At 49.5% G+C, this 23053-nt stretch overlaps 1 pseudogene; it reads left to right on the forward strand.

The window, feature by feature from the left end:
- Positions 1-20809: 20809 nt before the first annotated feature.
- On the forward strand, positions 20810-22204 carry LOC136482394 (probable glycosyltransferase 6; annotated as a pseudogene).
- Positions 22205-23053: the final 849 nt, after the last annotated feature.

Below are 23053 nucleotides of genomic sequence, written 5' to 3' on the forward strand. Positions count from 1 at the left end.
GCTTTCGTCGCGAAGGGGTTTCTACCGCCGTAGGAGGTGGCGCACAGGAGGGTCCCTAGAGGGGAGGAGTTCCCACAACCGTGTCCCGATGAGGTGGTTTCTTTCCTTTCCTTCCATGAGCGTAGATTAGGATACCCCGCGCACTGGTTCCTGTGTGGGCTCCTCAACGAGTAGGGTCTGGAGCTGCAGCATCTCAATCCGACGGGGGTGCTGCACATCACTAGCTTCGTCACCGTCTATGAGGCTTTCCTCGGGATGGAGCCTCAAGTGGATCTCTTTTGGCTTTTCTTCTCCGGGAGAGCTATGGTGGATTGGAGCTCGGCCGAGATCGCACCGGTCGGAGGCTCGTATCCCGTGTACTCCCCATGTGACTACAACTGGGGATGGCATGGGGAGTGGTTCTACATTAGGAATCCGGTGGGGGCGCCGTTTCTAGCGTTTGCCGACGGGAGGCCGGTGAAGCAGAACAGTTGGTCATGGGGCTACGCCCACACGGAGAGGCACAAGGTGGACTCCATCAAGGTGGAGCTCCAGAAGCTCATAAGGGCCGGCCTCGATGGGGTTCAGGTGTTCCACACCCTTTACCACCGCCGGGTTGCGCCGTTGGTGGAGAGGACGCACCCGATGTGGACGTATGGCGGTCAGCTGGACCCGGACCGTGCGTCGCTGGAGGAGCTACCGGATGACGAGATCTAGAGTCACGTCGTCCAACTGCCACAGCTGAGGCCTGGAGAGACGGTGGTGGGAAAACCCATACCGTTTAATGCCTCAATCGTTCCCACACTGGTATGCTCCCTTATTTTTGTCGTGCTTTTTCTCTGCCCTCTTTCTTTTTTTGATTTTGGTTCATTCATTCCGTAGGGGCTTGGGAGGTACAAGTCTCGGCCGCACTTTCCCAAGGGACCGGCAGGCCAGGCCTGGCAGGCCACCTAGAAGGAGGCGGTAGACGCCCAAAAGAAGAAGAAAACCAAGGAGGATTAGCGGAAAGAAGAGAAGAAGAAGGAGGTCACCCAGTGCATGAGGGCCGGGGAACATAGGAGCGACATCGAGTCAGAACTCGCGTTGGATGATCCTATGGATTTGGACGACATGGCCTTCTCCGACGAGGAGAGTCTGGAGGTCGTTGTGACCTCGGCGGCGCGTCGTGACCCTATGGTGACGTCCATTGGTAAGGAGCAGGAGGCCGCGCGGCGTGCGGAGGTTCCTACGTCGAGGAAGCATGCGGTGAGCGTAGATGACGTTGGCGAGCGAGCGGCAAAGTGGATGCGGTCACCGCTCCTCTCGGCGGTGTCGCCGGTCCCGTTGTCGCCTATGGCGGACGCGGCTGGGGGAGCCAGGCGGTCCGAGGAGCGGACCAGCGCTTGTGCGGCGATGGGGCCAGTGCCAACGTTGGACTTGCAGCTGGAGGAGACCCCGCCTGCCATGGGTGTGGTCGAGCAGTCCGGGCGGTCTGAGGGGCAGACTGGCGCCTAGTCGACGCATGACTCGCAATCGTGGGACGCCCCGCCCGCTGCTCTAGTCGGGGAGCCCCGAGCCAGAGGTCGTAGCGACCCGCAGGCCGGGCAGGGGCCGGTCGGGACGACTCCGACACCATCTGAAGTGAGGGGCGTGGGTTGTAGCCTAGGAGCGATCCTCATCTTGTGCGCCCGTCGTCGTCGGAGCCTGCCTTCAGAGTCATGCCTCTTGCCACCCGGTATGTTTCCTTTTGTTGCTTCTTCAACTTTTGATGGTTGAGTCTTTTTTGGAGTGTGGCTTACTGGTAATTTTTGTCAGCGGCCGGGGGATGCCGGGGTTGAGCATCGCCCTGACCCCCATGAAGGAGGCTTGGAGGCCCACTCTGCAGCGTGTTGCGGTGAGCGAAGGGGGCAGCAGGGTGGCAGCATCGAGGCCTTCCCTCCTAGGGGTGGTGCTCCCTAGGGCGGCTACTGGTAACGTGACAGCGGCGATGACGTTGTTGGCGGCAATCCCGGTGCTGATGGCGGAGGTTGCGTTGGAGGTAACTCTCACGGCCCCTCCTCCACCAGTCGCGGTGGAGGAGACGAGGGGGGGCGAGGTCCCTACCTCGCCGAGCGGAGGGATGCATGACCTATCCTTGTTGTTGGAGCCGAAGGCGCCAGAGGGAAGCGTGGCTAGGATGGAGTTGGGACGCCCGGTGGCATCTCATGGGAACGAGGTGGTGGAGATCCCGTCTGATGACGAGGCATATACCATGGCGGAACCGCCGGTGTCGCCATGGGAGCTCACGGTGGTGCCGTGGGAGCTAGCGGTGGTCCAGTCGGAGGCTGGGCCCTTCGGCGGTTCATCAGAGGGTGACCTAGAGTGGCCCTTCCCTGAGGACCCATCAAAGGTGAGGTTCATGCTTCGAGATTCCCGAGAGCGCTAGCTCTGGGACATTTTCGGGGGGCAAGGGCATGTCGCGGTGTCCGAACTCACCAAGCTATCCGTGAAGCTTGAGAGTGCCCAAAAGCAGGCTCAGTTTGCCCGGCAGCTGTTTGAGGTCGACCTATAGCTCGCCATGGAGGTGAGTTTCTGGTACTTATCCTTGCCCTTTGAATCTTTCGTTGGTTGTTTTTAGCATGCTTGTTTTTCACCGGAAATAAGGAAGGTGTCATCCCGCAAGTCTTACTTCCTCCGGACGGAAAACGCTTGGATGGCCGAGCTTGAGCGCCGGGTGGAGTCCGCTTGCCGCTAGTCCCAGGTCTGGATGGCCGAGGCGGCCGCGGCGCGGGCGGAGGGGCAGCGTGCGACGGAACGGGCGACCACTACCAAGCAAGGGCTTGAGGTGGCGAAGGTCGCCAGGAGGAGACTGAGGCGGGGCTATAGGCATCCCTAGCGAACACTAAGGTGGCGCTTCAGGAGGTCTTGGCAGCCCTTGAGCCAGAGCGGGCCGCCCTGGAGAGGGCATAGAAGGCCCTGGAGGCAGAGTAGAGGGCCTGGTTGGAGGCGGATCGGGAGGTGCTCGCGCTCCGGGACCAGGTGATGGGGATGGAGGACTCGAGTGCTAGGATGCGTGAGCAGGTGGCTCGGTGGATAGAGGATCTCTCCACCCTTGAGGCCTCTCATGTCAGTGCGTACCTTTTTGTTTTCTCATGGTGTTGATTTTTTCCTTAGCTTGTTTCTGAGCTTGTCGCCCTTCTCGCAGAGCTGGGTGAAAAGGTGAAGGCGCTGGAGCGAGACCTGGAGATGACCAAGGAGAACTTTAGCCAGAATGCTAAGGAGCTGGCCAAGTCCTGTGAAGAGCAACATGCTCTCGAAGGGGAGCTCGGCCAGATCCACAACACTGCCTAGCTCATCGTCTCAGAAGTCTTCGGGTCAGCGCCAAGTACCAGCGCACCCGCAGTTCAGCTGGCGGAGGTCCCGGACACGGTCAAGGACCTTGTCAGGAGTGGGCTGATTTATGGAGCATCGGGGGTGCTGACCTCGGTGGCGACGTACCACCCAAATCTGAACTTCACCACTATCTGTAGCGGGTATGCTGAAGGCCTGAGCATGGAGGACATCCAATCAATCAGGGAGAGCTTGCTGCCGCACGCGCGTGGGTGATGGATGTTCGCCGTCAAGACATGGCCCGAAACATGCGTGGAGAAGACGCTTTCGAGCCTATGGATAGCCCAGAGCCTGGTTTGGGTGGGAATGTCGCCTTGGCCTCGACCGAGCCAAACATCGTGTCGCCGGGGAGTGAGCAGCCTGCGCCTTCGTCGGTTGCGCCGCCAGCAAATGCCGCCAGGTCGGTTTAATAGCTTGCAGAATATAAGTAGTTTAGTAAACGTAAAAAGTTTAAGTTCGTGGGGGAGCCCCTGTGTAAAACATTCGTGTGTGTTTTAATGACTACAATCGGTTTTTGTTTTTGTGATGGAGTTGTTCCGTTCGGGGAAGCTTGTTCCCTTTCGTTTCTTAGTTTTCCCTTAGCATAATTTTGTTTTAAATTTCTTTCTCGTACTTGCCCGTTTGTTCCGTAGGCTGCAACTTTGCGAGCCTGAGGCATGGCCTGTGAGGCTCGGCCAGTTGTAACCATAGGAAAAGGCGGGGTGCGATCAGTCGGAATGTTCTAAAGCAAAGTTACGTAAGGTAAATCAAAGGAACAAACTGCCCTTTTGTTTTGGGTAGGAAGGAGTTTCTCCATATGAGAGTAAAAGAGTACTTAAAGTAAAAACAAAAATAGAGGGGTAGTAGAGACCCCAAGTGGAGCCCCCGAGCGCCTCGAGCCGAAAAGTGTTCGGGTCAGGGTGCTTTTATAGGAGCGTTCGCTAAGTAAAGGTAAGACTGAAACTTAGGAAAAGAAGAGAGGACATAGCTGTTTCAAGGTGCTCGGAGAGAGCGTCATCGTTGTTGTCCTTCAGTCGGTAGGCGTCCAATCGGATCACTTCATCCTTTAGTCGTCTAGATCCTTGCCTGCTACGCCCCCTTCTTCATTTGCTGCTTCCTCGCCTTTTTCTTCCTTTGGCCTGCCAGCTTACCTCCATAGGCGCTTGAGGAGCTGACAGTCCTTGTAGAGGTGTTTGATGGGGTAGTCGTGGTTGGTGCACGGGCTCTCCATGAGATCGTCGAAGTGGCCCAGAGTGTCTTGCTGGGGCTACGTGCCCACGTGATTGGCCGCGGCGACCGACGTGGAGTTGGCCGGTCAGCGGCGATCCTTTCTGTTCTTTTTTTCCCTCTACGTGGAGGGGCCCTCGTCTTGATCCTGGCACTTGGCCTTACCTTTGTCGTGGCCCCCGTTGAAGCGTGGTGAGAACGACACTTGCTAGGGGAGTTGGGCAAAGGTTGGTGGTCTCGGGCCGTCAGTGCTAGGACTCCGGTCACCGCTGCACATGTCTCGGTTCAGCCTGAGGTGCGCGTAGACGGGCAGTCGGCACAGAGCGGTCATCAAGTCAACACGTGGTGTGGTTGCGGCTTCCTATGCCGCACTTGGTGGTTGTGGCGGTGACAGGGTGTAGTGCCCCATCTGCTGCGTCCCTGTTCCTCGGATGAGGAGCGAGGTCACGAGTCGGCATCACAATACAGAGCACTTCGCTTGTTGAATGGCGGTGGTCTCCACCAGTGCCCGGAGGTTTCGGTGGATCGCCTGTTCGTGAGTGTCATTCGGCTCAAACAGGCTGCGCAGGAGCATTGCCACGGCGGCAATGTTCTGGCTGGCCTGAGCGAACTACGGGGGTCGGTCCCCCTAACCAGGGTGTTGCGCTGGACCTAACGGGCGCGGCCTCGAGCGCCGTTCGTCGGTCCACGCGCATGGGGCGCAGTGTAGCGCGCTGAGCGCGATGGCGCAGTAGGTGGCTGATGTGGCCACTATCATCGTAGATCCTCCCCGTGCTCTCATGTGAGCTTGGGGGGCCTCCGTATGAGGGCCCAGAGGGGCGTGAGTCCGTGAGGACTCCGTTGCCCCTGCCAGCTGTTCCAGAGCATCCGTCATGGCGCACTCTCGGGATGGACGGTGGCTGGGTGCCATGTCGCTGATGCTGGAGTCGTCACTCCCGACATCGTCATCCATGATGTCGAGGAAACAGGTGGGAGCATAGTTTGCCATTCCCATGAACTCAGACGTGAGAGGGGGTGGTGCCATAATCTTTTGGAGCCCCCAGGCATACGCATCCATGGGAGACATGAGGCCATAGGGGAACCGGCTGTATGGCGGCTGCGAGAGGAACAACAGTGACCCTCCAGGTATTTGGCAGAAGATAGAGCATAGTAAGTAAATAACAACATGTATATTACTCATAGCGGGGTTTGAGCAGAGAGTTTGCTCGGAATGAAGCGTCGATGCCGCGCCGTTGAAGTCGCGCGTCCCGGAGTCGGTGGAGGACGTCCCTCCAACGGGTGCCGGGTCACGAGTCTCCTCACGGAGGTGGAGTACGCCAAGCCAGTAGGCGACGAAGTCCAGGCTCCCGAAGCAGAAGGCCTGGGATGGCTCGAAGACGGGTGGAACCCGCATCCCGATGGGCGAGAGTGTAGGAAATTCCATTGAGCCGAAGCGAATCGTATCGCCCGAGCCCGCCACGGCGGGGGTGGCAGAAAAATGGACTATCCGATTACCAAAAAAGTGTTGAATGTACAGCATCTTCCCCATGGACGGTGCCAACTGTCGGTACAGAAAGTGACCAACTAGTAAATATTTGTAGTTTTGCTGTACGTTGTGATCGGAGGTGGCCTAGCACTCAATGACATGGGATTTATACTAGTTTAGGCAACGTGCCCTACATCCAGTTTGGGTCGGTCGGTGACTTTATTCCCGAGCCTAGGTGCTCGAAGTCTATAGTGGGGTTACAAACGAGAAGGAGAAAGGAGGGGTGCTGAAGAGGCCCGGTCGGGTCCGACCGGAAGGACCGAGGGCGACCAGAACTCTGCTATGAGCTAGAAGTCCAAGCATGTGCTTGAGAGGTTGTGAGCTATCGATCTAGTGAGTCTGAACTTGAAGAAGTCAGCCTCCTCATATTGGAGGGAGCGTGTCCCCTTTTATACATAAAGGGGATGGCTTTACAGGTGAGAGGGAGAGAGTAGGGATGTTTCTAAGCCTTGTTGCCCACGCCGACAAGGGTGGCGATGATGGTAGGCGCCCATAATACTATTGATGTTGCTGTAGAATGTCAGATGCATATGGAAGGTTGCGTTGGCTTCTTCAGGAAGGGTGGATGTCGGTACCTGCAAAAATACTATTGTTATGTGAGGAGCCCTACCCTGTGTACCAGGTATGGTGAATCCTGGTGCCCACTATCGATACCTAGAGGCATGTGGGGGGCTTTTTGCCATATGGGAGCCAACGGCGCCTACAATACTGTAGACACAAATGTTGGCGCCTACAATACTATTTGTGTCAGGGCGGTTGTGGAGCACTGTTCCCGTAGGCGTGCAGGGTATGGTCCCGATATGGTGTTTTGACTTTGTGCACTGGCTTCTTCGTTCGCCCCCGGTCCCTTCCGAGCGGATGTCTCTGGTCGGATGGCCCCAGTCGGCCCTGGCCGTGCCAGTCGGAGAAGAGTGGTAAGCAAGCTTCCTATAGGTCCCCGGTCGGAGTCACGGGGTCAGAGTAGGAAGCAGTGTTTGGGGCCAGGCCTTCCGATTGGAGAGACCGCCCAGAGGCGGCTGGTGCCTGAAGCGAGTGCTCCGGTCGGAGAGGTGGGCCGAAGAGGTTTGATGAGTGGGCGCTTGTTCTTTTGGGCAGACCTTCCGGTCGGCGACCGGACTGTCCTTCCGGCCCGTTGTGTTTTAGACTCTTGGGCCAGCTCATGAACTATATGCTATTTTCTAGGGCCGAGCCCTGGTGTGGAAGCCAGTCCCTAAGGGACCTCGGGTTCATGAACCCGACAATATTACTCGTCGCTATATATTTTAGAGGATGGAGGACCGTGAGTGGATGTACACGAGCCACGTAAGTCTGGGTCAGGTCACCAATGAATGGACCGTGGTTGGGATATTGTGCACAGGGTATCACCACATGGTAAAGTGTCTGTCCAAAACGATGAAGATTACAACTTAGACCCAAACACATATGACGGAGAGTTCTTTCAAGAAGAGGGACTAGAAGGAAAGTTTGAGATAGACTTAACCAAAGTGATCGGAATGGAAGTAGACAATGAAATGGTTATTGAAGAGGACACTGGAGATGATGTGCAAAATGTGAAGGACTTACAAATGCTTGAGTGATTACATTAGACAATGACAATGGCAACATTGCTCATTCGGATAGTGTTGATTATTTCGACATGATTGATAGTGATGATGAGACTTATGATGCAGCTAATCCCAATCATGAAGATTATTTCTAATACATGTAATACTATTTTATTTTGTAATTATGTTTTGTTTATTTTGCATCTCTTTCTAAGTACATCTTGTTTATCTGTGCTTATTGGTTTACTCTATTTAATTACAGGTGATTGAACAAAGATGGTGGGCGGTGGGATGAGGAAGCTAACGTCCTTGTACTGAAGGACAAGCACCGCTGCACCGAGGGAGAGTAGGAGGAGGAGCAGCCGTAGGAGGGAGCCGTCGCCTGCTGCCCCATTGCGTGAGGAGGAGGAGGAGGAGGAGCAGGTGCCCTAGGAGGACGCCGAGGAGGCTCAGGGGGACGCGCAGGAGGACGTGGACGAGGAGGCGACAGCAGGGGGTTCTGCTTCCTCTAGTTCGTCGAGCGTCTACTTGCGAGGTCCTGCGAGCCTCCCTCAGCGACCGATACCTCGTGAGAGACGCCTGCTGATTTGACCCGAGGGGGAAAAGTAAGTAACTTTATATATTATCACTACATTATATGATATGTTGAAAATCAAAATAGAAACTAATAATTTTTCTTAATCACTTGGGCAGGAGCTGGACGATTGTGGCGAGTGGAGGTGCTCACACACACCAAGTCAATGGCATCCTCGGTCTTCTGTGCAAGGAGCACTTCCCTGGCCTGGTTGAGTACGCCGGAGTGACGGGGCCAGCCTACTCGTTTGACCACTACTACGCCGCCCTCGATGCTGTAGATTGGTCCCGCAGGGTATTCAACAACAAGGCGGAGCGGGTGAAGCAAGAGTTGTGGGTAAGTCCTCCTCGCACTACATTGCTCAATACATCACATTCATTGGACATTCTTGAAATAATGAATGGATATATCGTGTTTGTATGCAGGATTTCTTTTGATGCCAGGACGGACATGAGGCCAGGGCGGATGCGGTGGCTACCAAACGCTGCAAAAAACTCATCGTGGACATGCATTATGAGGCGCGCATCCAGGCTGTCGTAACTTACCACGGGACTGTCCTAGGAACGAAGGTCACCAAAAGGGACGCAAGGAGCATGACGCTGACCTAGGACTAGTACCTACAGGTAAATACAAAACATTAATACTGATTCCTTTTGAGATTAAGTAGGCTTAATTTCATCTTCTGATATGCCATGTACTTGATGGCCTGTAGATGATTTCTTATTGGTGCGTCGTGCATCCCCAGTGCTGGGAACAGATGGTGGACAAGTGGTGCTCACGCGAGTGGGAGGAGACGCACAACTTATGCCGGGAGCGGCGTTTGATGATGCCAGGTGTAGCACACCATCAAGACAGCCGCAGCCTTAGCGGATACGCAGAAACTTGGGTACGCGAATTTATTTATTTATTCTAACGCTCAATTTTACATGATTTCTAATTATCTTACTATTTTTCTCGCAGTTGGCGTCACATGGTGGCCAGTCTTGCAAATAAAAAAGGTTGTTTTCAGTCACTTTACCGAGTGCAATGGCCATGACACTCGACAAAGTGACCATCTGGGAACTACCTGGGAACATGTTTTGCCGAGTGCAATGGCCATTGCACTCGGAAAATATCACAGATTTGCCGAGTGCCACGGTCCAGGCACTCGGCAAAGGTCGCCACTTTGCCGAGTGTCTTGTCGGCGACACTCGACAAAGTGGCCACTTTTGCCGAGTGTCTAAGTCAATGGCGCTCGGCAAATCGGGTACCTTTGCCGAGTGCTTGACCATGACACTCGGCAAAGCCGCCGTCACGGTGGCGTTCGCTGTCATGGCCACTTTTCTTTGCCGAGTGTTAGATTGGCACTCGACAAAGCCTTTATCGAGTGTCCGATAAAGTGCACTTGGTAAAGAGTTCTTTGCCGATAAACTGCTTACCGAGCGCCCTTTGCCGAGTGTATATCGGCCTTTGCCGAGTGCCTCAGGCACTCGGCAAAGAAGCCGCCTCTGGTAGTGGCAGGCATGCCCCTGCCGCTGCCGAGTGAGTGAGTGGCCCCGCTCCGCGTGGAAGCCCCACACCAGTGCGGGATTTGCCACAGGAAGAGAGGGGGGTGCGGGATCGAGAGGAAGGGCGTGGGTGCCACACGGGATCGAGAGGGAGAGAAGGTGGGGAGTAGCGCCGGCTGGTTTTCTCTCTCTGTCACATCATGTCTTTTTCATACATGGCTTAGATTCAGCCGGCTGAGTCAGCCTTATAATACTTGGTCTGAGAGAGCGAGTCCTCTTTGGTCCTGTTCGTTTTGCTAAAAAGCCATAACTAAAAATACTACTCGCTAATTTGTTGTCAGAGAAAAATAATATTCATTCGCTGAAATAGTATGGCTCATCCAAATGAACAGGGCCTTCGTCTCTTCCGAGACCATCGAAAACCAGCCATGCTTCCCATGAGGTGCCACGAACGAACCCTTCTGAAACCAAAATACTTGCGTGGTCTCGCGTCTTGCCTAATCGTCCACCGGCTAATGAAATCTCAGGGCATTAATCAAGTTAGCACTGCAATCAAAGAATAATATATAAGCAATAATACTTACAGCAGGCGCAAAACCGGCAATGCGTACTTGTTTATATCGATGGTTAAGTCAGAAAAACATTTCGGACTTGGGAATCAACGGGACAAAGGAGGTGCTCTTGGTAATAATTAACTTGCTGTTGACAACCAAAAATGTTCATTTTGTGAAGTTGTCAAAATATGAAACGGACTTCACCATTGCGTTCCTCTCGTCGAGACGGTCAAGAAACATATATGGAATGTCTAATTCAGAGTCCAAATGAAGAAGTTATGCCCTCGGAACGATGTCTCGTTGTCGGGAGTTCCAACCCAAGTCGGGACTTCCGACTGTCGGAAGTTCCGACGTGTGTTAGAACTTCCGGGAAGCCTGAAGAAATCTGTTTGGGTGTCTGGGGTTATCCCTACGTCGGGAGTTCCGACAAAAGTCGGAAGTTCCGACTCAAGTCGGGACTTTCGACCTAAGTCGGGACTTCCAACTAGACTTCCGACATACCTGACAGAAAATCCTGTTCGGATCTGGCCTTTTGGATTCCGATCCGAACTGTTCCAAACTCGTAGGAAACTTAGAAAATAAGGCTTGGAGAGGTTTCCTACTGGGATAAGACCACCCCTCTCTATATATGAGAGGATCATGACCGATTGAGTACCCATCTATCCAATCGACAAACAATCAATCTATTACCTCTACCCCAACCATTTATCCTCTTCTCCAACCCCTATGTTGTTCATCTCTTGATCCGATGACCAAGGATGGCGCCCTAGGTTTGCCGGCCGACCTAGGGCAACCCGACGACGTCCTTGCCTTGACGGGGTCCCTCCCGGGCGAGAGTTTTGACGGTTTCTTTGCTAGTTTGCCTGAAAACTAGCCGGTTCTTCGTCACGTAAGCACGTTGGTTATCTTTTGGTAGTTTGCTTGTAAACCTCTCCGTTCTTCACCACGAAAGAATGACATTCTCGCTGCGTTCTTTGGTCCATAGTGACCCGGACGTCTAAAACCCTGTTGGTATTTGATTCGGATGACTTCCGACGGTCAACACCTACTCCTGCAAATCTGCAAAAAAAAAAAAACGAAACGTGTTGTGCCCTTGCACATTTTGCGTGCACCGACGTCCAGGTAAACATAGACTAAACTGTACACTGGCCTCGGCGGGCGTGGATTTTCGAGCTACCTAGGAAGGATTACTCCCTTCTGCCGAAAAAGAATTAATTTTTCAGTAAATTTGTACGTCGCTCGAGCAATTCTCCGGCTGCTGTCATTCGATTTTTTCGGCCGTCCGATTCCTCTGTGCTCTGATCTCCGCCGAGCGAATAGAATCACGGTGTTTCTGGGGCTGCTGCTTCTCCTCTATGGCCCACTGCATTAACTCCTGCGCAGTAAGAAATGTGTGGACGACAACGCTCCACTGGGCCATTTGTAAACTAGTACTAGTTCCAAGGCTCTCTTTCTTCCAGCTCGCGTCCGACTCTTTCTTCCTCGAGCGTTCTTCTTCCTTGCCTCCGACCCGCCCCGTCGTCTGCGCCACCGCACCTCGGTGCGCCCGTGACCCAGCACGCCAGCGCGGCCGCGCTGCTCGTCCCTGCGGCCCTGCCGTCCTGGTGGAGCCAACTCTTTCTTCCTTGCCTCCGACCCCGCCCGGCGTCCGCGCTACCGCACCCCAGCGCGCCCGCGCCGCTCAAACCTGTGGCCCCTGCCGTCCCGGTGCCACCGTCGCCCACCGCACCACCGCACCCCGGCAGATTACCATGGTTTCCGGACTAAAATCTCATGATATTTTCGATATATTCTCTTTATCTGTGAGTACCGATAAAGAAATATTTATCTTTTTTTATAAATTTTGTTTAAATTTATTTATATTTAAATTAAATTTTATTTGAATTTAATTCGATATTTCCGATATATCCTATTTATCTTCTTTATCTGTGACCCCGATAAATTTTAATTTTTAAAAATAAAAACCTTCCATATTACATCTAAGGGAACCATATGTTACTTCTTTGATTTGGGTGTAAGTTTTGTGTTCCATGATGTAAATTGATTGTTCTATTATTTTTTTTTTCTTTAATCTTCTTCTAATTTGTCTTCCATATTTTAATCTATATTTTTTCTTTTTCTTTTTTGCTTTGAATTTCTTCAAATTTGCCTAACATAGAACTGATCTGTTTTTTTCTATGTTTTTTTTGCTTTGATCTTCTTCTAATTTGTCTTTTATAGAATTGATCTGTTTAATCTGTCTTTTTTCTATGTTTTTTGCTTTGATTTTTTTTCTTCTAATTTGCCTTTCATAGAACCGATCTGTTTAATTTGTATTTTTTCTATGTTTTCTTTCTCTGATTTTGATCTCTTTTTATTTGGTTCGTTAGATGTTGAATCGAGTGTTGTAGAAGCTTGAAACACTCGATTTAGCTTGCTTGGTAGATTCGATTTTGTCACTCGGATGGCAGGAGGGTGAAAATCACCTGAGTTTTGAGTAAATAGACCCTAATTTTTAGAGCTTATGTAGGACTGCTTGCCTTCACCTTTTTAACTCTATTTTCAACTTTGTTAGCTAAACACGACTCTATAAAATCTGCTCTAGACAAAAAAAAGTAGAGTTGAGCATCATGTTATAGTTAACTCCGTCTATGTTGTCTCAACGTAGCAGGTCCCAATTCCTGGTAAAGGATGAGGGTTGTGATAGGCGTGGCGAGTCAACGTTAAATCTAGCCATTCTAATGAAGATGAAACCCGAAAGAAAACCGTTGGGACGTAACCATCTTAGCGACGCACCATATCGGAACCCGGGTATGGTGTTAAATGGACAAGGGTTGGGTCGGCACCCCCTTGGTGACGCGCCGTGTCGTGATCTAGGCATGGTGTCAAGTGAGCAAAGATTGGGTCGTCGCTTCCTTAGTGACGCGCTACATCGACGTCCGGGTGTAGTAAAAAATGAGCAAGGATCTTCATATCTGAGTCGACGGGTGCGAAGGGTAAGGAAGCTAGTCGAACCAACTAGGATCCGTTTAGGTAGTTAGAATGTAGGGTCGCTTACAGGTAAGTTAAGAGAATTAGTTGATACCACAACTAGGAGGCGTGTAAATATATTATGCGTTCAAGAGACTAAATGGAAAAGTCAGAAGGCGAAGAAGGTGCACAATACAGGTTTCAAGCTTTGGTACACATAGACAGTAGCGAATAAAAATAGAGTAGGAGTTTTGATTGATAAGTGCCTCAAGAATGGTGTGGTGAGAGTGAGAAGGCAATGAGATAGGATTATCTTAGTCAAGCTTGTCGTTGGTGATATGGTCTTGAACATAATTAGTACGTATGCCCCCCAAGTAGGCCTCGACGAGAGTGCTAAGAGACAGTTCTAGAAAGACTTAGATGACCTGATTAGAGTTGTACCTAGTAGTGAGAAGCTTTTTATAGGATGAGATCATAATGGGCATGTAGGTACTACAAGCGCAGGTTTTAAGGCAGTTCATAGAGGTTTTGGGTATGGTAGTAGGAATCAGGAGAGAGAGGAAGTTCTGGACTTCGCAGTAGCTTTTGACCTGATGATAGCCAACACTTTCTTTAGAAAAGTGAGAATCTCATCTAGTGACCTTCAGTAGCGGACAACACTCTAGCCAGATTGACTTTGTCCTCGCAAGAAGAAAGAACAAACGAGCATGCTTGGGTTGTAAGGTGATACCAGGGGAGTGTGTTGTTTCTCAATATAAGCTTTTGGTGGTAGACTTTCATTTCCAGATGCGTGCCCGTAGAGATAAACAAGCTAAGATTGAAAGAATAAAGTGGTGGAAACTGAAAGGGGAGATGTCAGAGGTATTCAGGGAAAGAGTTATCAAAGAGGGTTCTTGAAAGGAAGAAGATGACATAAACAACACGTGGGAGAAGATGGCAACCAATATTCGGAAGGTGGCCTCAGAGGTGTGTGGAGTAACCAAAGGAAGTGGAGGCGAGGCTAAAGATACTTGGTGGTGGAACGAGGAAGTCCAAAGGGCTATTAAGGAGAACAAATAATGCTATAGACGCTTGTACCATGATAGGAGTGTGGACAACATAGAGAAGTATAAGGTGAAAAAGAAGACTGCAAAGCGAGCTGTAAGTGTGGCAAAGGATAAAGCATACGAGGATCTTTACCAACATTTGAGTATGAAGGAAGGAGAGAATGATATTTATAGGATGGCTAGGGTTCGTGACAAGGGACTTCAACCAAGTTAAGTGCATTAAGGATGAAAGGGAGCATCTCTTCGTAAAGGAGGATGAGATCCGACATCGATGGCAAGAGTATTTTAACAAATTATTCAATGATGAAAATACGGACACAACCTTTCAGTTGGATGACGCTTTTGATGACACCAATAGGCGCTTTATGCGGAGAATCCAAGAATCTGAGGTCAGAGAGGCGTTAAAAAGGATGAAATGAGGTAAGGCGATAGGACCGGATGGTATCCCAATCGAGGTGTGGAGATGCCTCGGGGACATAGCTGTAGTATGTCTAACCAAGCTGTTCAACTATATTTTTCGATCGAACAAGATGCCTGACGAGTGAAGGAGAAGTATATTTTTACCGATCTACAAGAATAAAGGGCATATTCAAAGTTGTTCTAATTACCGAGGAATTAAGTTGATGAGTCAGACTATGAAGCTATGGGAAAGAGTTATCGAGCATCGCTTGAGAGCAATAACGTGGGTCTCTATAAACTAATTTGGTTTCATGCTCAAAAGGTCAACTATGAAAGCCATTTTCTTAATAAGACAAGTTATGAAGCGGTATAGGGAGAAGAAGAATGACCTACACATGGTTTTTATTGACTTGGAGAAGGCTTATGATAAAATACCAAGGAATGTTATGTGGTGGACTTTGGATAAACATAAAGTCCCAACCAAGTACGTCGGGCTCATTAAGGACATGTACAACAATGTTGTGACTAGTGTTCGAACAAGTGATGAAGACACAAATGACTTCCCGATTAGGATAGGACTACATCAAGGGTCAGCTTTGAGTCCTTATATGTTTGTCTTAGTGATGGATGAGGTCACAAGGGACATACAAGGGGACATTCCTTGGTGTATGCTTTTCGCGGATGATGTAGTGCTAGTTGATGAAAGCCGGACATGAGTGAATCAGAAACTAGAGTTATGGCGGAGACTTTAGAGTCCAAAGGTTTTAGACTTAGTAGAACTAAAACTGAGTATATGAGATATGACTTCGGCACTACTACTCGGGAGGAGGAGGATGTTAGTTTGGAAGGTCAAGTAGTACCTAGGAAGGATATCTTTCGATATTTAGGATCAATGCTACAGAGAGACGGAGATATTGATGAAGATGTTAGCCATACAATCAAAGCAGGGTGGATAAAGTGGCGCCAAGCATCTGGTGTCCTATGTGACAAAAGGGTACCACAGAAGGTAAAAGGCAAGTTTTATAGGATGACGATTAGACCTGCTATGTTGTATGGTGCAGAATGTTGGCCTACGAAAAGACGACATGTTCAACTGATAAGTGTCACGGAAATACGTATGTTACGTTGGATTTACGATCATACAAGAAGGGATCGAGTTCGGAACGATGATATACGTGATAGATTAGGGGTAGCACCAATTGAAGAAAAGCTTATTCAACACCGGTTGAGATGGTTTGGACATGTCTAACGGAGACCTCCAAAGGCACCGGTGCGTAGTGGGATCCTAAGCCAGGATAGTAACGTGAAGAGAGGCAAAGGAAGACTGAAGTTGACTTGGGTAGAGGCAATAAAGGGAGACTTGAAAGGATGGAATATACCCAAAGACTTAGCCTTAGATAGGAGTGTTTGGAAAACAGTTATTCACGTGCCTGAACCTTGATTGCTTCTGCTGAGTTTTAACTCTAGCCTACCCCAACTTGTTTGGGACTTAAAGACTTTATTATTGTTGTTGTTCCATGTTATAGTTAGTGGAGCAATCCTAAACAGACTCTTAAATGTGTCGTTTGGTTCTAGTGATGTAAATGGTAAAGCAAATCAGACTAGATTATAGTGCAAATAGTTTAAGAGATTCTTTTTTTGCGAGTGAAAATCTAGTCTAACGGCTAAATGATCTCACGAAGTGATCCTGATTAATCATCTGAAACGTTTCTTAAGACTTTCTGGTTCTAAAACGTTTATATAAGAATCTAGATCTCTACTAAACACACCCTTAACTAGTAGAATATTTCACATTTGCATGCTTACCAGGTAGAGATATATATAACAATGAGGTATGGTGCCCTAGCTCTCTTTTTTTTTGTAATTGATTTTCAGATGTAGGTTTCTCCATTATAAGCTCGTGTTTCACTGTTTCCACTTCCATCTACTGCTTGAAACTACTCTATCTATCCCACTAAGGCCTCGTTCAGTTAGTAAGGATTCATTCCCAGTCAGACGGGTCCTTCAACAATTTATACTACGCGGGAACCGTTGCAGGCCTGAAACACCCCATTCCTGCTTAACCGAACGGTACCTAAAAGAGTCGTTCACTCATTCTAGAAGTTGGGGAGATACCAATACTATTCGCAAATAACCAAATACCGCTATAAAAGTGACTGTTTAATATCATCTTTCTTTATGGGTTGGCTAGAAAGTAGCTGAGGCCCACATGATTGCCTATAGTTACCGGTACGGTAAAGATAGAGCAAATCAGAGGTGTACTTGTTTTATAGTTGTATGTAATATAAATCTATATACGGTGAAATTTTAACCAAACTAATAATTTCTGCATTTTTGAGAGGCGCATTTGCACGCTCACTTCCGAGCATTTTTGCCCCGTTCGCTGGTCTGAAAAAAGAAGCAAAAACACTGTAGCGGCTGGTTTTGTGAGAAAGAAATACTGTAGCGGCTGAAAGATGTACTGTAGCATTGTGAGAAGAACGAGCTGGCCGGCTGGTCTGAAATTTTCAGACCAGCCGAACGCGCCTTTTGTCGCCAGAGATCACAGATCTCGACTCTCGAGTGCCAATATTATACAGTACTACGTACGAGGCTACGAGCCTTAATAAAAAGAGGAAAATCATATGACCCCAGCCTGTTTCGCGGATTGGTTGACCCCGCTCTTCTCGCCTTCTCGGACTCACGTGACCGCTCCAACTCCCGGCCCAGGGCCCAGGGGGCCGCAGTCATGTCATGCTCTTTAATTTCCCCGCACGAGACTACAAACACGTCCGCAGTACACGGCACACGGCACACCACCTTCCACCGGGCACTCGCGACGAGCAGCGCCGGTCCTACGATTCTATAAATTTTAGAACATATAGGTTAATTTTATTTGTATAGGGAAATCAAATTCAATAATATATTTTTAATTTAATATGTCTGGTAATTATCGAGAGCGAGAAACAACGTAGACTTAAAAAAGCAATATATTTGTACTTCTAGAACTAATATGATTACCTTAAAAAAGAATAGAACTCCATCATATCCACTGTTTCTTATAAAAAGATACTTCTTCGGGTATTTCTTGATGCAAAATCATAAGAACGGTATCGAGATCAATAGTGTCTAAGATATCCTTCTCGATGGTGCACATAGCCAAGCCATTTAACCTTTCTTGTGACATATGTGATCTCACATAGTTCTTCAACAACTTTAATTTTGAGAAACTTCTTTCGGCCGAAGCTACAGTCACAGGTACAGTTAAAAGAATTCGATAGACAACTGAAATATTTGGATTGCAATCTGCATCCATAACAAACTTCAGAATCTCTGGCGCCGACATCAAAGAATCTGGCAAAGTCACTTGCAACATATTTAATTCTAAAAAAAATCATTGATCTCAACATCGGATGAGTTATCATGAGAAAATTTTTCCACAAAAATCTTGCAGCACAACCAAAGATCAGCTTCATCCAAGGATTTCAAATTTTCTGAGTTGAACAAGAACCCAAAAACATTATCAAATGTTGTCATATGCTCAAATCTAATAGTCAATGAAGCAATTGCAAATCAATCATAACTAGGAAGTACTCTCTTCTAAAGGAGTCCATAGCAGACTGTTGTATTTCCTCGTCTTGGTCATCTTGTTCATCAAAATATTTCTTTCTCTTTCGTTGACGTTTTGTAGGAAATATTGGCTCTATATCCAATTCAGATGCAATGTTTTTTGTTGTATTCATACTAGAAGTGAAACATTTATCTCTATACTTCTTAAAATATGATATGACACCTTGAATGTGTTTGAGAGTAGCATCTATACTCACAATTTTAGATTACAACTTCTTGCTAACCTTATTTATAGAGAATAAAATATCGTGCCAGATAACCAAACCAACTATAAATTCAAAATTCTCAAGTGCACTCACCAAAGATTGACATTCACTAATTGCCATTGGGTCATCAGTTGAAGCCTTCTCTAGCGCTATTAAAGCTGATTTTATTTGAGGAGTTTAGAATCTGATAGCTTGAACACTTTTTATTCGGCTTTCCCAGCGAGTATTAGACCTAACTGTCAATCCTGGGACATTGTCAACCAAAATCTTTCACCTTTTGATAGATTTTGCAAACATGGTATATATACGTTGGATAATGCTAAAAAAAGAAATAGCTTGCCTACAAGATTTCAAATATCACAAATAGTAAGATCCCAAATAATGGCATATTATATGAAAACAATATATAACATATAAAAGAAATAATAGTTTACCTGCAAGATTTTCCCATATCACAAAAAGTAAGATTCAGACTATGACATGCACATGGCATATATAGTGCTCTTGGATTAATTTCAAGCAAGTGCGTCTGAACACCTTGATGTTTTCCCTTCATATTTGAACCATTATCATACCCTTGACCCCTCACATCATCAATATTCAAACCAAGAGAGGTCAATGCACTCTTTAATTCATTAAAAAGACCCAATCCTAATGTGTCATCAACCTTCAAAAACTCTAGGAAGAACTCCTCTATCCTTGGAACATTTCTCGATATATTCACACACCTAATAATTAGAGTCATTTGTTCTTCATGACTCACATCTGGAGTACAATCTAAAATCACAGAAAAATACTTGGCATCCCTAATGATCTTTAATATAGTTTATTTTACACAATCTGTAAGAAGAGAAATCATCTCATTCTGAATTTTATGCCCAAGGTAGTGATGATGAATCTCACTATTTTGAATCCACCTAATATGGTCTTGCATCACAGGATCAAATTCATCCATCATTTCAACTGTGCTAGAAAGTTACCATTGTTAGCTTGATAAAGTTTCTCATTTTGCCCTCGGAAAGCCAAATTATGTTTAGCAAGAAACTTGACAGCAGAAACGATTCTTACTAAAACCTGTCTCCAACGCTCTCTCTCCTTTGCAATTTCTCGTTGCAAATCATCATCAATTGTTTTATTTTTGCTCAACCTCAGCCTAAGTTCATTCCAAGTATTCATGTTTTTATATGCTCAACACTATTCTTATGTTCCTTGAGTCTTAAACTAAGATGTTTCTAGTCCCTCAATCCATCGTGTGCTACCAAACTTTTGTTCTGATCTGATTTGAACAATTTGCAGCAAAAACAAAAAACTTTATCCACATGTTTAGAGTAAACCAACCATTTTCTATCAACCACCTCACCATTGCTTAACTTTTTAGAGTAGTAAGCATATGAAAAATGTCTATTGTGAGCATCTATAGGGAACTCAAGATTCAATTCTCTCGCCGATCCTTTTTCAATCCAAATATCTCTACCCTTATTATCAAGATTCTTCCAAGTTTTGGGATCAAAGACATCATGAATAGAATGTTGCACATCATCAATTGAATTTTTAGGTTGAGAGGAAGGCTGTAAATTTTCATTCTCTATAGCATCAACTTGTTCACTTAAATTATCATTAACTTGTTGTTGCTCTTCTTCTTGATTATCAGGTGCATCTATAGGGTTGTCATCATGCACAGCACTACTTGAAGCTGAAAAAAACTTATCTAAAGCACCTTGTTGTGACTGAACAAACTGTTCTTCTTGTCTTTTTCATTTTCTTTTCGTAGCCCCTGACAAATGTTTCTTAGGTAACATTCTATAATTCTTACACCTGACCTAAATTATAAGAAAAACATAACTATATGAGTACAGAGTACTAGATAAAATTTAAACAAAGAAAAAAACCTTAAGGCCTAGATAATTTAGACATGAATTAATTTAGAACCAAGATTCACAAATCACAAAAAAAGACATAAGGCAATAACCAAGATAAATCTTCAGATGTCGTCGACTCGTCGTCCTCGTCGAGCCCTGCCTCGGGCCCTCGGCTGCCTGTTGCGGCGCTGCGTCTCCTGTATGAAGTAGCGATCGGCCGATCGCTCACGCTGTGCGGGGCTGCGGCAGTGCGGCGTTGGCGGCGGCTCGGCTCAGTCCTGATTGCTGAAAAGAAAGACAAGACGGGCGACGGGCTGTGCCTGTGCGGCGCGGCGCTGCTGGCCTGCTGGCTGCCTGGCTTCTGCTGTTCTGCATTAATCCCGCGCTCATGGGCTGTGCGGGCGTGCGGCGCTGCTGGCCTGCCTGGCTTCTGCAATTCTGCATTAATCCCGCGGTCCCGCCTGGGCCCCTGGCCATCGCACCTCCTGCCCCCCTTAGGGCCGGCACTGGCGACGAGCCGATCGAGGCGACCTAGCCCCGCGCCGCGCGAACGCCGAACGGTAGCACGGAATGGCCGCCGCGTCGGAGGGCGCTTCGCTCCGCGTCTCCGCTTCGGCAGGGATGAGCAAGCACCACGGCGCAGGGCTGCAGGGGCTGGCGACGCGCCGGCGCGCGCGCGACGCACTCGTGTTCGTGGCCGGCGTCGCGGCGGCCCTGCTCGCGCTCGTGGGCACGGCATCGGTCCTCGACCCCGGCGGGCGCGGCGGTCTCGTCGCCTTGCCCGTGCCCATCCCCGGCCCGGAGGACCGGCCGCGCACGTTCTACGACGACCCGATGCTGTCGTATGCCGTGGCGGCGGGGCGGTGCCTCACCGGGTGGGACGCCAAGCGCGTGGAGTGGCTGCGCTCGCGCGGGCTCGGCCGCCGGAACGCGCCGGAGCGCGTGGTGATGTTGTCCGGGTCGCAGCAGGAGCCGTGCCCGGCGACGCACCTGATGCTGCGGTTCCTCAAGAACAAGCTGGACTACTGCCGCCTCCACTGGATCGAGCTGATCTACAACAGGGAGTTCCTGCACCCGGCCATGCGGGCCGGGGCTACTGGGCCAAGGTCCCCATCGTGCGCGCCGCCATGCTCGCCCACCCGGAGGCGGAGTGGGTCTGGTGGTTGGACTCCGACGCCGTCTTCACCGACAAGGACTTCGTCGCGTACGCCGGCCGCAACTTCGTCGCGTACGACTGGCCCGACAAGTTCTTCGTGCGCAAGTCGTGGCTCGGGCTCAACGCCGGCGTGTTCCTCATCCGCAACTGCCAGTGGTCGCTCGACTTCATGGACGAGTTGGCGCGCAAGGACCCCGCCTACCCGGAGGAGCACGCCCGGTGCGGGAAGACGCTCAGGGACGCGCTCAGCGACGTGGCGTGCGACCAGTCCGCGCTCGTCTACCTGCTCCTCAACGGCTGGGAGAGGCTGGGGAAGAAGACCTTCGTCGAGACGGACTACTTCTTCCAGGGCTACTGGAAGGAGGTCGTGGACCGCCTCGACGGCGTCGCCGCGCGGTACAAGGCCGTCGAGCGGCGCTCGCGCACGCCGGGGCTCCGGCGGCGGCACGCGGAGCGGGAGCACCTGCGGTACGTGGCGGCGCGGAACGCGGCAGTGAGCGGCGGCGTCCCGGGCCCAGCCGGTGGCGGGGTGAAGGGGTGGCGGCGGCCGCTCATCACGCACTTCGTGGGCTGCCAGCCCTGCAGCGGCGGTCGGAACCCGATGTACTCGAGGGAGAGCTGCGACGACGGGATGCGCCGCGCGCTGGCGTTCGCGGACGACCAGGTGCTCCGCGCGTACGGGTTCCGCCACGCCGCCCCGCTCAACGACAGCGTGCGTGCGCTGCCGTTCGACTACCCCGCTGCGCACGCGCGCAACAACTGATCACAATTCACCACAAGCGGCGAGATGAGAGGCAAAGGAACTGGGCCTATTTGGGCCTCGACTGTATCTTGTTTATAGATTTGATTAAGGGGACTGCTATTTTAGCTGGCGCCTGTTTTTTTTTTAAAAAAAATTCAAATAATTCTCTCATGCAATGAACCAGAGCCGTCGGATCTTCATTGTCTCCCTACCACCGTATCGTGTTCAACCTCACCCCTTCTTCCTCTCCCTCACGTATACAACACTAGGCCAAAAATTCTCAAGGCCAGGCCCACTAATTTTACATGCACTACCGGGAAAACGTCCTTTACCGAGATCCTATATTTTTGCCGAGAGCAAAAACGCGGGCTCTCGGCAAAGAAAACGTTTGCCGAGAGCGGCTCTCGGCAAACATCGGCTGTCGGCAAGTGACAGGATCACCGTGGGCCTGCATCTCGGCAAGCACCAGCTCTCGGCGAAGTGGGCCGTTTTGCCGAGAGCCGCTCTCGGCAAAAAATGCCCGTCGGCAAAACGGTCCTTTGCCGTAGGCCGCGCTCTCGGCAAAATAAGGCTCTCAGCAAAACATTGCCGCGGGCCCATAGCCGTAACCTGCCCTGACGGCGTCTCCGCTTTACCGAGAGCCCCTCCGTTACTACTCTCGGCAAACCTCTTTGCCGAGAGCTGCTCTCGACAAAAATTTGCTGAGAGCCCCTCCCAGGCTCTCGGCAAATGTGGTTTCTATATTTCATGTGTATGTGTTTCTCTTCTCCTAACTCTCTCCAATTAAATAATTTTTTATTTCATATGCTCCAAACTTTTTTCTCTACAGACATACTACAGGTTGTACTCAATATTAAAATTTTGTGTATT

This window comes from Miscanthus floridulus, chromosome 9 (genome assembly GCF_019320115.1).
Source record: "Miscanthus floridulus cultivar M001 chromosome 9, ASM1932011v1, whole genome shotgun sequence".
NCBI classification, from domain to species: domain Eukaryota; kingdom Viridiplantae; phylum Streptophyta; class Magnoliopsida; order Poales; family Poaceae; genus Miscanthus; species Miscanthus floridulus.